The sequence below is a fragment of the Diaphorina citri genome, unplaced genomic scaffold, assembly GCF_000475195.1.
Source record: "Diaphorina citri unplaced genomic scaffold, Diaci psyllid genome assembly version 1.1 scaffold2344, whole genome shotgun sequence".
Taxonomy (NCBI): domain Eukaryota; kingdom Metazoa; phylum Arthropoda; class Insecta; order Hemiptera; family Psyllidae; genus Diaphorina; species Diaphorina citri.
In genome coordinates, this window is record NW_007379768.1 from 19,748 (window position 1) to 33,225 (window position 13,478).

Consider the following 13,478-nt stretch of genomic DNA (forward strand, 5'->3'; position numbering starts at 1 on the left):
TACAAAAAAAAAAAACCGGGGGGAAAACCTCTTTTTAAAAAAAAAAAAAAAAAAAAAAAAAAAAAAAAAAAAAAATGGGTACCCTACCGCCACGTTACCACGTAGTTTCCATTAGTCAAAGCGGCACGTCGAAACACGTAACCCAAAACACGTAACCCCGGGGTTACGTGTTCCTATGTACTGTTTACTGTATGAGAGTACTACATTTGTTTAGCACTAACATAGTCAGGGGCGGAGTTAACGGGTTGAATGAACTGTAGACACTCGGGGAAAGGGGCCCTGCGGGGGAACCCACTGGCCTCAAGCGCAAAATCTAACTAGAAAATAATCTTATAGGTATCCTCTAAGAACATTTTTTTTAGCTGAATCCCTTTCAGGGATGAGTCCATCAAAGTTCAATAGTAATGGAGATTTGACGTTATAAACTTCAATCTGACCTAATTCTGTGTTGCAAGTCTTATCCCTTTTTTTTAAGAGGTTTGACAGAGGGAACTGCAACTGCTATGGTCTTATCGTCCCGAAATCGAAGAAAGAAGGAAGACAGGATAGGAGAAAGCCAGCCGCTCCGAGAACGAACATTATCCCATCAGGATAAAATCCGCCCCGGGCGGGAATCGAACCCGCGGCCTAGCGCTTACAAGGCAGACGCACTACCAACTAAGCTAACTAGGCTGGCAGCTCTTTGACTTTCTTATCCCTTATTCTGTGCATAGCTTCAGCCCTGTTTCGAGTCAGATAATTTATATGTGTCACAAAAAGACACCACTACCATAGTTTTACACCCTCCTCCTCCTCCTCCTCCTTATCCCTTATTCTGTGCATAGCGTCAGCCCTGTTTCGAGTCAGATAATTTATATGTGTCACAAAAAGACACCACTACCATAGTTTTACACCCTCCTCCTCCTCCTCCCTATTTTTAAAAGTCCCCCCCCTCTCTTGCTTGAAATGGGAGGGAGGGCGTCCTCCCTACCTGCTTTCTAGAGTGCCCCCCCCCCTCTTCCCCTCTGACCCTAGAAAGGGGAGAAAGGGAGGGCTTTATCTTCTTCTTTATAAAGTACCTATATACTACATTACAGATGGAACATAGATAAAGTAAGTAGGTACATAAATAAAGTAGGTACTGGTACATAGACTAACATGATAAAGTAAGTATATAGATAATGTAAGTACATAGATAGGTACATATAAATAAAGTAAATAGGTAAGGTACATCGTTAAAGTTAGTACATGGTTCTCATCTCATTGCAATTGAAATACGCGACAGCTTTAAAAGCACAAATTTCCAGGAAATCCATCAGGAAAGTTGCGTTGTTTTTACTGTAAATAAATAAAGTTGGACCAGGACCGTATTTAAGGGGTCGAGAGGACCCCTCGGTTTTTTTTTTATTTTTATTTTTTTTACTATGTAGGTACTCCACCTTGGGCTGGACTTCGCAAATTTGGAGCATCCTCCCTCCCACCCCGGTACACAACTCTATGGACCCTTGCCCCCCCCCTCCCTCAATAAAATCCTGGATAAGATCCTGAAAACTGTCTCCATTCGGTGACAAGCTATACCCGCCTTAACCAGCCCAGGTGGGTTCAGTCAAAATCCACAGGAGCACTTGTTTGATCCAACGCGCGGTCACCCGTGCAAACATCAACCACGCACGACGTTCCTTAACCTCAGTGATCTGTCTATTTCACAACAAAAAAAAAAATCAAAATTAGGAAGAAGAGGGCGAATAACAAGAAAGAGAAGGAGAAGGAGACGTAGAAGAAGAAAAAGAGAAAAGGAGGAGAAGAAGAAGAAGAAGAAGAAGAAGAAGAAGAAGAAGAAGAAGAAAACGACAAAGAAGAAAAGACAAGAAGACAAGAACTGACAGTACCTTCCTAGGTATAACTCTTTTTTCCAACCCGAAAAAAAAACTTTTCTTACCCCAAAAAAGCATCATTTCAGGGTTTTCCCCCGAAAATTTTCACAGCTACAAACGGCTAAAACAGCCCCCTCATTCTGACGATGACGGAGTTTTCTCCCAGCGAAAATCCAAAAGTTGAGTCAGTCATGAAATTCGTCTCACTGGGAAAACATACGTCGCGTTGTGGTTTGAAAAGGGGGAAAAAATTTACGCGTGTTTTTTTCTGATTGAAAAAAAGGGATTTTTTTTCCTACTGAAAAGTAACTTAAATACCTAAATAAGTAACTGAAAAAGTGTTTAAAAAAATAGGTGGGTAAATATAATAGGTAAATTACAAAAATATAATAAACTTGAAAAAATATAATTAAATAAAATAAACAAATAAAAACAACTTATAAAATAAAATTAAAGATGACGTATTGTGACGTGAAATGGGCCATAAAATTTCTTTGTTGGTTTGATTAAAATTTAAAAAAATCAGACCAAAGGATTTAAAGTTATTTTCCATTAATCCGGACCAATAATCCGGACCCAAATCCGGACCAATAATCCGGATCCAATAATCCGGACCAAATTAAATTATTAATAAAATTGGTACCTATACCTGGTTCGATAGGTAGGTACCTACCTAATTAAGTAAGTAGAAATTATGTAGGTAGGAGGTACATTGGTAAACATTTAATTAAATATCTAAGCATAAAGTAATTAAAATTACACCGTAACTTTTGTTTATAAATAGGTACATAGGTAATCAAATTTATCATCTCTAGAGATAGGTAGGTACTCTGAAAAGTCATACACCCAATTTAACTTTTTACTTTTTTTATACCTTTGGCAATCATTAGCAGGGTTAAAACCTCCTTGCATAAAAGTCCTCAGCCCGCATCTTTTGTTGAGAAAATTGCATTCCCTAATACCTACCTACCTTCCTTCCTATCATCAAGACTACCTACCTAACCTACCTTCCCGTAATACCTAGGTACGAGTATTACCTTCCCATTTCAGTTCAAAATGCATTAAAATCATTAAATTGAGGAGAAATGGAGAAATCATTACATTTCTATTCTTTTCTCTAACCATGTTCAGTTTGCCAAAGCCTCTTCCTCTTTTTTCAACCAAGTGGTGCTCAACCTGTGGGTCACGGGCCCCTTGGGGGTCGTGAGCCCAAACCAAGGGGTCGCACCCCAAAGTTCATATGAAAAATTCAATGATACCTAATTCTACCAAAAATAAAATAACTTCATTTCTAACGCGGATTTTATCCTGATGGGATAATGTTCGTTCTCGGAACGGCTGGCTTTCTCCTATCCTTATAGGTATTATAGGAAGGAAGGTACTTCTACTTCACTTATACCTACCTAAAGTTTTATCTGCCTGCCTAACGTATGGGTACCTTATTAAGTGTCTTAACTTTGAGTAGGCAGGTATACTTTACCTAATACCTACTTCCCATGTTCGTGATATAGGCATATTACCTACATAAGTAGGTATCTATATCTACGTAGGTAGGTATTTTGAGCTTTGTCTGCACATGTGCGCTTAAAGGTAGGTCTACTTACAGAGTCATACTCTAAAATTGATCGATCTTGATTGACATAGCGTGAAACCAGGCCGTGAATCCAGGATTTTGCCGAGGGGAGAGGGGCGTCCAAACAGTGATGTGCGGAAAGGGAGGGGGGGTGGATGCTACAAATTCTCGGAGCCTGGCCAATAGTAAAGGAGAAAAATTGAGCTCGACAGGGGGACCTGACCCCTAAGACCCTGCCTGGAACAAATAGATAGGTAAGATATTTTTTTTTTTTTAAAGAGGTTTGACAGAGGGAGCTGTAACTGCTATGGTCTTATCGTCCCGAAATCGAAGAGAGAAGGAAGACAGGAATCTAGGTACTTTTATAAAATAATGAAAGTATATAGCTTTTCCCATGTTGGCGTTTTTAGTCGGTCCACCTATCTACACCATTGGTGTTTTTTCGTCAGGATGAACCAACTTGGCCCGGGTGGGAATCGAACCCCGCGGCCTAGCGCTTACAAGGCAGACGCACTACCAACTAAGCTAACTAGGCTGGCTTAGGTAAGATCAAAGGAGGTAGAATGAACACATCCACCAATGATTGAACAAAGCGAACTCCAAGGTATAAACTTTTAACTCTACGATTTTTCCCCGTCAGTTTGTCTATAGTTATGTCTGTTTGTTTCACGTTAATATTCTGGGAGCTAGCGATGTAAATTTTACCCTCAACTTTGGTAAATAGCAGGGCCGTATCCAGGATTTTGTCGAGGAGGGGGCCAAGAGCGCAAACGGTGAAACGCCGTGGGGGATTTTCGAAAAGTTTGAACTTTACAAACTTTTAGCAGATACCTAGGTAATATACTTTGGTTTAGGTAAGTAGCAGGGCCGTAGACAGGATTTTATCGAGGAGGGGGACGCCAAGAGCCTGAACGGTGAATTACCTACCATGGGGGGATTTGAACTTACAAACGTGAAACTTTTAGCAGATACCTAGGTATAATACTTTGGTAAGTTTAGGTAAGTAGCAGGGCCGTAGACAGGATTTTATCGAGGAGGGGGACGCCACAAGAGCCTATATAAACGGTGAACGGAGCCTCTCCCCATAAATACGGCCCTGGAAGTAGGTTTGTAGGTACCTACACCTCGATACCTTATTGTTATAGGTTACAGGTAGATAGGTACCTTCTTTTGTGTAGTTTTATTGAGCTTTAAACATTATATAGGTACCTAGATGTAGGTATGTTAGGGTCAATTGCCGAATTCGCCCAATGAGCTCAAAAAAGGACAATTCCGCGGATTGACATGTATGGAATGTACAATTCCCGAAATTCGACGATTGGACGGTCTAATTTTTTCTTCTTTTTCATGTGAATTTCCAACGCCACAATCGAGGTTTGAGCATTTTTATAATGCCAGACCGCAAAACTTGTGAATTATTTTCCCTTGCTTGCACAATCGGGGATTGGTGCACCAATCTGATCTATCTAGGTATGTAGGTACCCATGTGTAGTGCATTTTTTACCATTTACCTACCTATAAATACGTTGATAGGAATTAGGAATGATACCTATGTAATATGTACCTACCTATAAGTAATAATAATAAGTAACAAAATATTTTATAACCTTATGGACCAGTTGCAAATGGGTAAAAAAAATATAAATAAATGGTCGATTCCTATGTAAAAAGTTGGGAAAAATCCAAAAATGATGTCAAAACTCCGAAAAAATAACTGTAAAAGGTCGAAAATTCAATTTTTTTTCCGTTCTAATGAAAGAGTTTAAATATGTGTGACGTCAGACTTTACGCAGTTGTTTTTTCGTCCTTTAGGTAGCGCCACTATGCAAGCGCGTTAGCGAGGAGCAGAAAGAACTGCGCAGAAACGTATGCGCACAAACACATTAATGCGTTGCCTGCGAGGGAGCTTTGCTCGGGACATTTGATGTGACGTCATCGCCTACGGGAGTGTATGCCGTGACGTCAAAGTTCAAGATTTACCGGTATTTTTTAAATCGATTTATCTCGGGATCTAGAAGTCGTAGAAGAAAAAGAAAAAAATCCGTTGGTCCTCATTTTTCCTGCTCTATGATTTTGGAACATCACCCTCAAATTAAATTATTAATTGGTACCTATACCTACCTGGTTAGATAGGTACCTAATTAAGTAGAAATTATGTAGGTAGGTAGTAGGTACATAGGTAAACATTTAATTAAATATCTAAGCATATGTAAAGTAATTAAAATTACACCGTAACTTTTGTTTATAAATAGGTACATAGGTAATTAAATTTATCATCTCTAGAGATAGGTAGGTACCTACTCTGAAAAGTCATTCACCCAATTTAACTTTTTACTTTTTTTATACCTTTGGCAATCATTAGCTGGGTTAAAACCTCCTTGCATAAAAGCCCCCAGCCCGCATCTTTTGTTGAGAAAATTGCATTCCCTAATACCTACCTAGGTACCTACCTACCTACCTTCCTATCATCAAGACTACCTACATACCTACCCATAATACCTAGGTACGAGTAATACCTACCCATTTCCAGTTCAAATGCATTAAAATCATTAAATTGAGGAGAAATGGAGAAATCATTACATTTCTATTCTTTTCTCTAACCATGTTCAGTTTGCCAAAGCCTCTTCCTCTTTTTTTCCGAGCGGTAAACAACCTGTGGGTCACGGGCCCCTTGGGGGTAGTGAGCCCAAACCAAGGGGTCGCACCCCAAAGTTCATACGAAAAATTCAATGATACCTAATTCTGCCAAAAATAAAATAACTTCATTTCTAACGCGGATTTTATCCTGATGGGATAATGTTCGTTCTCGGAACGGCTGGCTTTCTCCTATCCTGTCTTCCTTCTCTCTTCGATTTCGGGACGATAAGACCCTAGCAGTTACAGTTCCCTCTGTCAAACCTCTTTAAAAAAATAAATAAAACACCTGTCCCCATTGTACTATTTTGAGGTCACACGAAAAAGGGACTTTGCCTCTTATTGGAACTGTTAAACTCAGCCAGCTTAGTTAACTTAGAGGGTAGCGGAACTTTCTTTGAAGCGCTAGGTCATTGGTTCGATTTCCGCAAGGGGCGAACTTTATGCTCAACAGATAAGGTTCGTTCTCGGAACGGCTGGCTTTCTCCTATCCTGTCTTCCTCCGTTCCGTTTCGGGACGATAAGACCTCAGTATTTACAGTTCCACCTTTCACCTCAGGCTTACACCCATATTTATGAACAAAATGCTGGCTCTTAAGTTCGTGCTAAGCATAGTCTCAAGGCATTTATTTATTTATTTATTTATTTACACGCTAAGCAGCAAGGCCATGTGTGACTCAAGGCATTTGATTGGTCAATTTTGACTTGAGACTGATCTAAGTACGATCATTCTTGTTCATAAATACGAGTGTAAGTTGTTACAGTTGTTAGTGAGTTGTGGTTATGATTTTATGAACCGCTGTCTCAGAGGATATAATTTCCCATTGTACTCTTTATTTCCATTATACTAGAGGTTTTTTTCGAAAGGGAAAAGCGAATAATGAGAAACGGAAGGAGGGAGGGGAAGGGAGAAGAATAGGAAGGAGAGAAGAAGGAGAATATTAGGAGAGAGCAGACGAAAAAGAAGGGTTAGGAGGAGGGGAGAAGAAAAAACAGGAAGGGAAGGAGGAAGAGATTGTGGAGAAAAATGTGGGAGAAAGGGAAAGAAAGGGAAGGAGATTGTAGGAGGAAGGGGGGGGGGAAGAGCAGGAATGAGGAGATTGTAGAAGGAGTGGGAGAGACCGGGGAGGAGGACAAGGAAGAGGAGGAAAAGAAGAGAGGGAGGTCATTAAACAAATATAATTCTCAGAGGAGGGAGAGAGGAGGAGAACAGACAGAGAGAAGAAAGAGAGGGAGAAGGAAAGAGGAAAGAGATTCCTCATTTTCCTGAAGGCTTTCGTACACAATGAGAAGGTTTTTTTTTTTTTTTTTTTTTTTTTTTTTTTTATAATTTTTTTTTAGAAAAGGAAAAGCGAATAATGAGAAACGGAAGGAGGGAGGGGAGGAGAGAAGAAGGAGAATATTAGGAGAGAGCAGAAGAAAAAGAAGGGTTAGGAGGAGGGGAGAAGAAAAAGTAGGAAGGGAAGGAGGAAGAGATTATGGAGAAAAATGTGGGAGAAAGGGAAAGAAAGGGAAGGAGATTGTAGGAGGATGGGGCGGGGGCGGGGGAAAGAGCAGGAATGAGGAGGTTGTAGAAGGAGTGGGAGAGACCGGGGAGGAGGAGAAGGAAGAGGAGGAAAAGAAGAAGAGAGGGAGGTCATTAAACAAATATAAGTCTCAGAGGAGGGAGAGGGGAGAGAGAAGGAGGAGAGAAGAAAGAGAGGGAGACAGGAAAGAGATTCCTCATTTTCCTGAAGTCTTTCGTACACAATGAGAAGGTTTTTTTTTTTTTCTAAATTCTGTTATTTTCCAACATTTTTTTTCTACATTGTACCTATATCTAAAGACCTTTACCTTACGGTCGTGGGAGGGGCCTGGTCCAGGGCTCCACTAGAAATCTGTCCAGGGCCCCAGGGCAAAGTCTATTGCTCCAGCCCTTTTCTGCGTAAGGAAAGATGTTTTGAAAACAGGACATAAATGTCAGTGCCCCTAGCCGAGAATGCTGAAACTGAATAAAACAAGGTAAGTGTTTTTCGTAATTTCATTTTTCCTCCCCACACATGGCCTTGCTGCTTAACGTGTAAATAAATCCCCCACAAAAACATCAATGTGAAAAAAAGGCCAAGGTCCTATCCAAGAACTTCGGCCTATAAAAGTGGTGAGATCAGAAATTAAGGCCACTGGCCAAGTCTGCATTCCCAGTTTTTCCTGCCAGCTGAAAATGCTGAATCTCAATTCCTTCAACCTTCTCTCGATTTCAACTTGGCTATATTTTTCCTACTCAAATAAATAAGTACTTAAACGTAAAAGCCGAAAGGAAAAACATAGCCAAGTTGAAATCTAGAGAAGGTTGAAGGAATTGAGATTCAGCATTTTCAGCTGGCACGAAAAACTGGGAATGCAGACTTGGCCTTAATATCTGATCTCTCCTGTAGGTACAATCCTTCTAATCAAACCTCTTTTAAAAAAAAGCCTAAAGGATAAACCCTTGCCCCCCCGCCCATAAATACGCCCCTGACCTGAGTTAACCCCCTCAGTCCCTCATCCCCACTAAATTATTTCCACCCAATATAAAACCCGTATATCGAGAAAGTTTCGTTTTCATAAAAGAAACATACGAATCGTGTGTCGAAAAGTTTGAACTTTACAAACTTTTAGCAGATAGGTACCTAGGTATATACAGAGTGTTTCAAAAGTCCGGGGACCCTTGAATATTTTTTGAATGGCTAAAGATGGGAACCTGAAATTTGACATATAGTTGCAAACTTTTAGCAGATACCTAGGTATTATACTTTAGTATAAGTAGCAGGGCTGTATCCAGGATTTTGTCGAGGAGGGGGCCAAGAGCGCAAACAGTGAAGCGCCGTGGGGGATGCTCCAAATTTTCGAAAAGTTTGAACTTTACAAACTTTTAGCAGATACCTAGGTAATATACTTTGGTTTAGGTAAGTAGCAGGGCCGTAGACAGGATTTTATCGAGAAGGGGGACGCCAAGAGCCTTAACGGTGAAGTACCAACCAGGGGGGATTTGAACTTACAAACGTGAAACTTTTAGCAGATACCTAGGTAATATACTTTGGTTTAGGTAAGTAGCAGGGCCGTAGACAGGATTTTATCGAGGAGGGGGACGCCACAAGAGCCTAAACGGTGAACGGAGCCTCTCCCCATAAATACGGCCCTGGAAGTAGGTTTGTAGGTACCTACACCTCGATACCTTAATGTTATAGGTTACAGGTAGATAGGTACCTTCTTTTGTGTAGTTTTATTGAGCTTTAAACATTATGTAGGTATGTTAGGGTCAATTGCCGAATTCGCCCAATGAGCTCAAAAAAGGACAATTCCGCGGATTGACATTTATGGAATGTACAATTCCCGAAATTCTTTTTTTTTTTTAAATTTATTTTACGGGGAATCCCCATTGTACAAGTAAATAGAACAATAATAAAAAATATTAATAATACCTAATAATTCTACATTACCTACCTACATTCTAACAGCTCCCTTGTGAGGTATTTGATGTAAAACACATTCAAACAATGTAGGTAATTTGTTATTGTTGTACCTATGTACATAGGTAATGTACCTACTACCTACTTACAGGTAATACACTAATATACAGGGTGCGCCAGAAAAACGCCGACTCACGGTAGATTTCGCGAAAACGAAGCCTGGAAAATGGCTCAGAAAACCTTTTTGGAACTGTTGGAAATACATTACCTACCTACATAGGTAATGTACTTACAGGTAATACAGGGTGCCCCAGAAAAACACCGACTCACGGTAGATTTCTCGAAAACGAAGCCGAAGGAAAATGACTCACCTACATAGATAACCTTGTTGGAAATGATGAGATATAGGTACCAACCTAAATAACTACCCTGTTGTCGGTGTTTTTTTTCTGGCGCACCCTGTACAATAAGATTACAAATGTACTGAAATAAATTTGTTTTGTAGCATGGTTTAATCCATTCATATATTTCATACAGACAGAATGAAGTTGTACAAATACATAACTTCTCGTATATGATACATTCTTATATTAAGTACCTATGTATTACATAATAGATCAGTTGCGCTTTCTTGGGTGATGTTTCAAAGACATAGAGCAGGAAAAATGAGGACCAACGAAATTTTTCTTTTTCTTCTACGACTTCTAGATCCCGAGATAAATCGATTAAAAAAATTCCGGTAAATCGTGAACTCTGACGTCACGGCATACGCTCCCGTAGGCGATGACGTCACATCAAATGTCCCGAGCAAAGCCAACATAAAAATTGAATTTTCGACCTTTTACAGTCTGTTATTTTTTCGGAGTTTTGACCTCAGATTTGGATTTTTCCCAACCTTTTACATAAAAATCGACCATTTATTTATAAGTTTTACCCATTTGCAACTGCTCCATTGACGCCTTATCTATTCAAAAGATTAGAATACCTACATAGCTTGGTTGGAATAACTTTGGTTGGGTGGAAGAGCTCACTGTGTGAGAATCCTGCCATAACACCTTGAGAAAAGAAAAAAAAAGACACTTTGAATATTTGATTTGCTCCTAATACGAGTGGGAAATCGACACATCCACTAATTTCAATGGGAGAGGAGGGAGAGATGTGAGAAAATTGTAGAGCTGTCACATCCACCAAAGAAATGATCTTTGAGCAATAATTTTTTCACTAGATTTTGGAACATCACCCAAGCAAGCACAACTGATCTATTATAAAGTTTGAAAAAGCCAATTTTATTTGCCTACACTTAAATAGGTATTACGTATGAATATGATATGCCTTTATTAGTTTCGATCAATTTGTAATTTAAAAGTTTTGCTTTCTTATACTTACACACGATACCTACTTACTTAGTATCTTACTTTGTAAAGTAAGAAGGTAGTAGGACCGGATTTAGGGGGGGGGGCAGAGGGGGCCCGGGCCCCCCTCCTTTCCGGCTTTATTATTCTCCATTGCTGTAGGCCAGACGCCAGATTGGGAGGCTGACGAAAAACGCCGACCCCGTCTGTACACGAGAAAAGACGAAGCAAAAGAAGACGACTGTAGGCCAGACTCTGAAAATTTGGAGCATCCCCCTCCCCTACATCGCTGTTTGCACTCTCCCCCCACCCCCTCGATAAAACTCTGGATACAGGCCTGGAAGTTAGGTATTATAGGAAGGTACTTCTACTTCACCCATCCACTTATACCTACCTAAAGTTTTATCCATTATACCTACCTAACGTATGGGTACCTTATTAAGTGTCTTGACTTTGAGTTTTGAGTAGACAGGTAGGCAGGTATACTTTACCCAATACCTACTTCCCATGTTCGTGATATAGGCATATTACCTACATAAGTAGGTATTTTGAGCTTTGTCTGCACATGTGCGCTTGAAGGTAGGTCTAATACTTACAGAGTCATACTCTAAAATTGATCGATGTTGATTGACATAGCCTCTGGAACCAGGGCCGTATCCAGGATTTTGCCGAGGGGAGAGGGGCGTCCAAACAGTGATGTGCGGGAGGGGGGGGTGGATGCTACAAATTTTCGGAGCCTGGCCAATAGTAAAGGAGAAAAATTGAGCTCGACAGGGGGACCTGACCCCTGAGACCCTGCCTGGAACAAATAGATAGGTAAGATCAAAGGAGGTAGAATGAACACATCCACCAATGATTGAACAAAGTGAACTCCAAGGTATAAAGTTTGAACTTGACGATTTTTCCCCGTCAGTTTGTCTATAGTTATGTCTGTTTGTTTCACGTTAATATTCTGGGAGCTAGCGATGTAAATTTTACCCTCATAAGGTACAAAATTTTCGACCAGTGCCCTAAATCACCAAAGTATGGAAAAGTATCTTACAAGTGTAATAGCCAATGGAAAAGCAGAATTTTGAATTTAAACAAATCATATCGAAATGTGGAATTGTAAATACTTTTCCATACTTTGGTGATTTAGGGCACAGTAGGTGTGATATAACTTTCGAATGGTTTGTCTAATTTTGAAAAAAATAGACTCAAAATTCTTGTCTTTTGGGGGCCCCATGTGGGTTATCTGCAGTCTGAAGTCTCCTAGTCTGAGTTCTGAGTTGTACTACTGTTCACTGGTTTGAATTTTATTTTACTGAATTTTTATACCTTTTTTACATTTTTATTCCTTACCTATTCAAGTATGTATTCACATTTCTACAATTCTTTCTTGCTCTCTTTGTCTCGCTATGTATTTCTCTCTCAATCCAAATTCATCTCTCTCCCTCCCCATCCCTCTCCCTCCCTCTCCTCTCTCTCTCTCTCTCTCTCTCTCTCTCTCTCTCTCTCTCTCTCTCTCTCTCTCTCTCTCTCTCTCTCTCTCTCTCTCTCTCATATCTTTTGTCATTTTTCTCTCTCGAATTCAAGTGATGCATGGTATTTTTATTGCATTTCTATGATTTCTACACTACTATGGAGATTTCTCTATGTCTCTCTCTCTCTCCCTCTCTCTCTCTCTCTCTGTGTCTCTCTCTCCTCATCTCATTATTCTCAAGATTGAAGGGCACAAAAAAGAAAGAAAGAAGAACAAGAATCCTAAAAGAGCGAAAAAAAGGAAGAAATAGAATAGAAGAAATTCTGGAAAAAAAAACATACCTATAACCTAGAAAAGGATGAAGATAAATTAGAAAAAGAAGAGGAAGAGAGAGAGAGAGAGAGAGAGAGAGAGAGAGAGAGAGAGAGAGAGAGAGAAAAGAACAAAGAACAATAAAAATAAATTAAAGTAAGCAGAAAAAAAAATCATCGCTCCCCTAATTCCAGAAAATCACCGGGGAAGCAATAACCGTGGACAAAAACGGGCGAGAGGGAAAAGAGGAAGAAGAATGCGCGCATCACAATTCTCACTCGAATTATTTCGAATTTTTTTCCCTCTAGTTTGCATTTTCTCTCGTTTTTCAATTGGAAAATTTATTAAAGAAATACCATTGCTGGAATTTTACAGTGAGCTCGTGACAGGGGTGATTTTAGAAGGGGAAGGACGATTCTGTTTAAGACGATGCGCGATGGGGTTCAAGATTATTTTGAATAAATAAGTAAGAAAGTAAATAAATACATATACATACATAAATGAACAAATAAATTAACGATCGAACAAATAAATTAAAGTTTTTCGTGAAAAGACAATCTAAAGGTCGCGCTTTTGTTTTGGGGAAAAAAAAAATTAAAGGTGCGCCTTTTGGGGGGGGGGGGTAGTCTCTCTCTCCCGATGACCTTGACCCCAAGAGTACCCCAACCCCAACCCTGGCCCCTAAATCCCCAGTCCTCGGGCCTGGGGGTATATCAACTCTTCGCTCGTACTGTACAGATATTAATAAATGACTTCATTTCTAAATGAATTCCCTCTCGATCTCTCCATTTTTTACTTTTTATATTATTATTTTATTTTTTCCTAAGGCTTTTTTTTTTTAATAAAAAAAAAAATCCAAATTGA

The 13,478-nt window shown here is 39.7% G+C and overlaps 1 long non-coding RNA gene across 1 annotated transcript; it reads right to left on the minus strand.

Moving 5' to 3' along the window:
* Positions 1–1,569: 1,569 nt before the first annotated feature.
* LOC113471361 lies at positions 1,570–11,573 on the minus strand. Its single transcript, XR_003394092.1, has 3 exons — positions 11,437–11,573; positions 7,894–8,047; positions 1,570–1,677 (listed from the first exon to the last, which is right to left on the minus strand). It is a non-coding gene; the product is annotated as an uncharacterized LOC113471361 (long non-coding RNA).
* Positions 11,574–13,478: the final 1,905 nt, after the last annotated feature.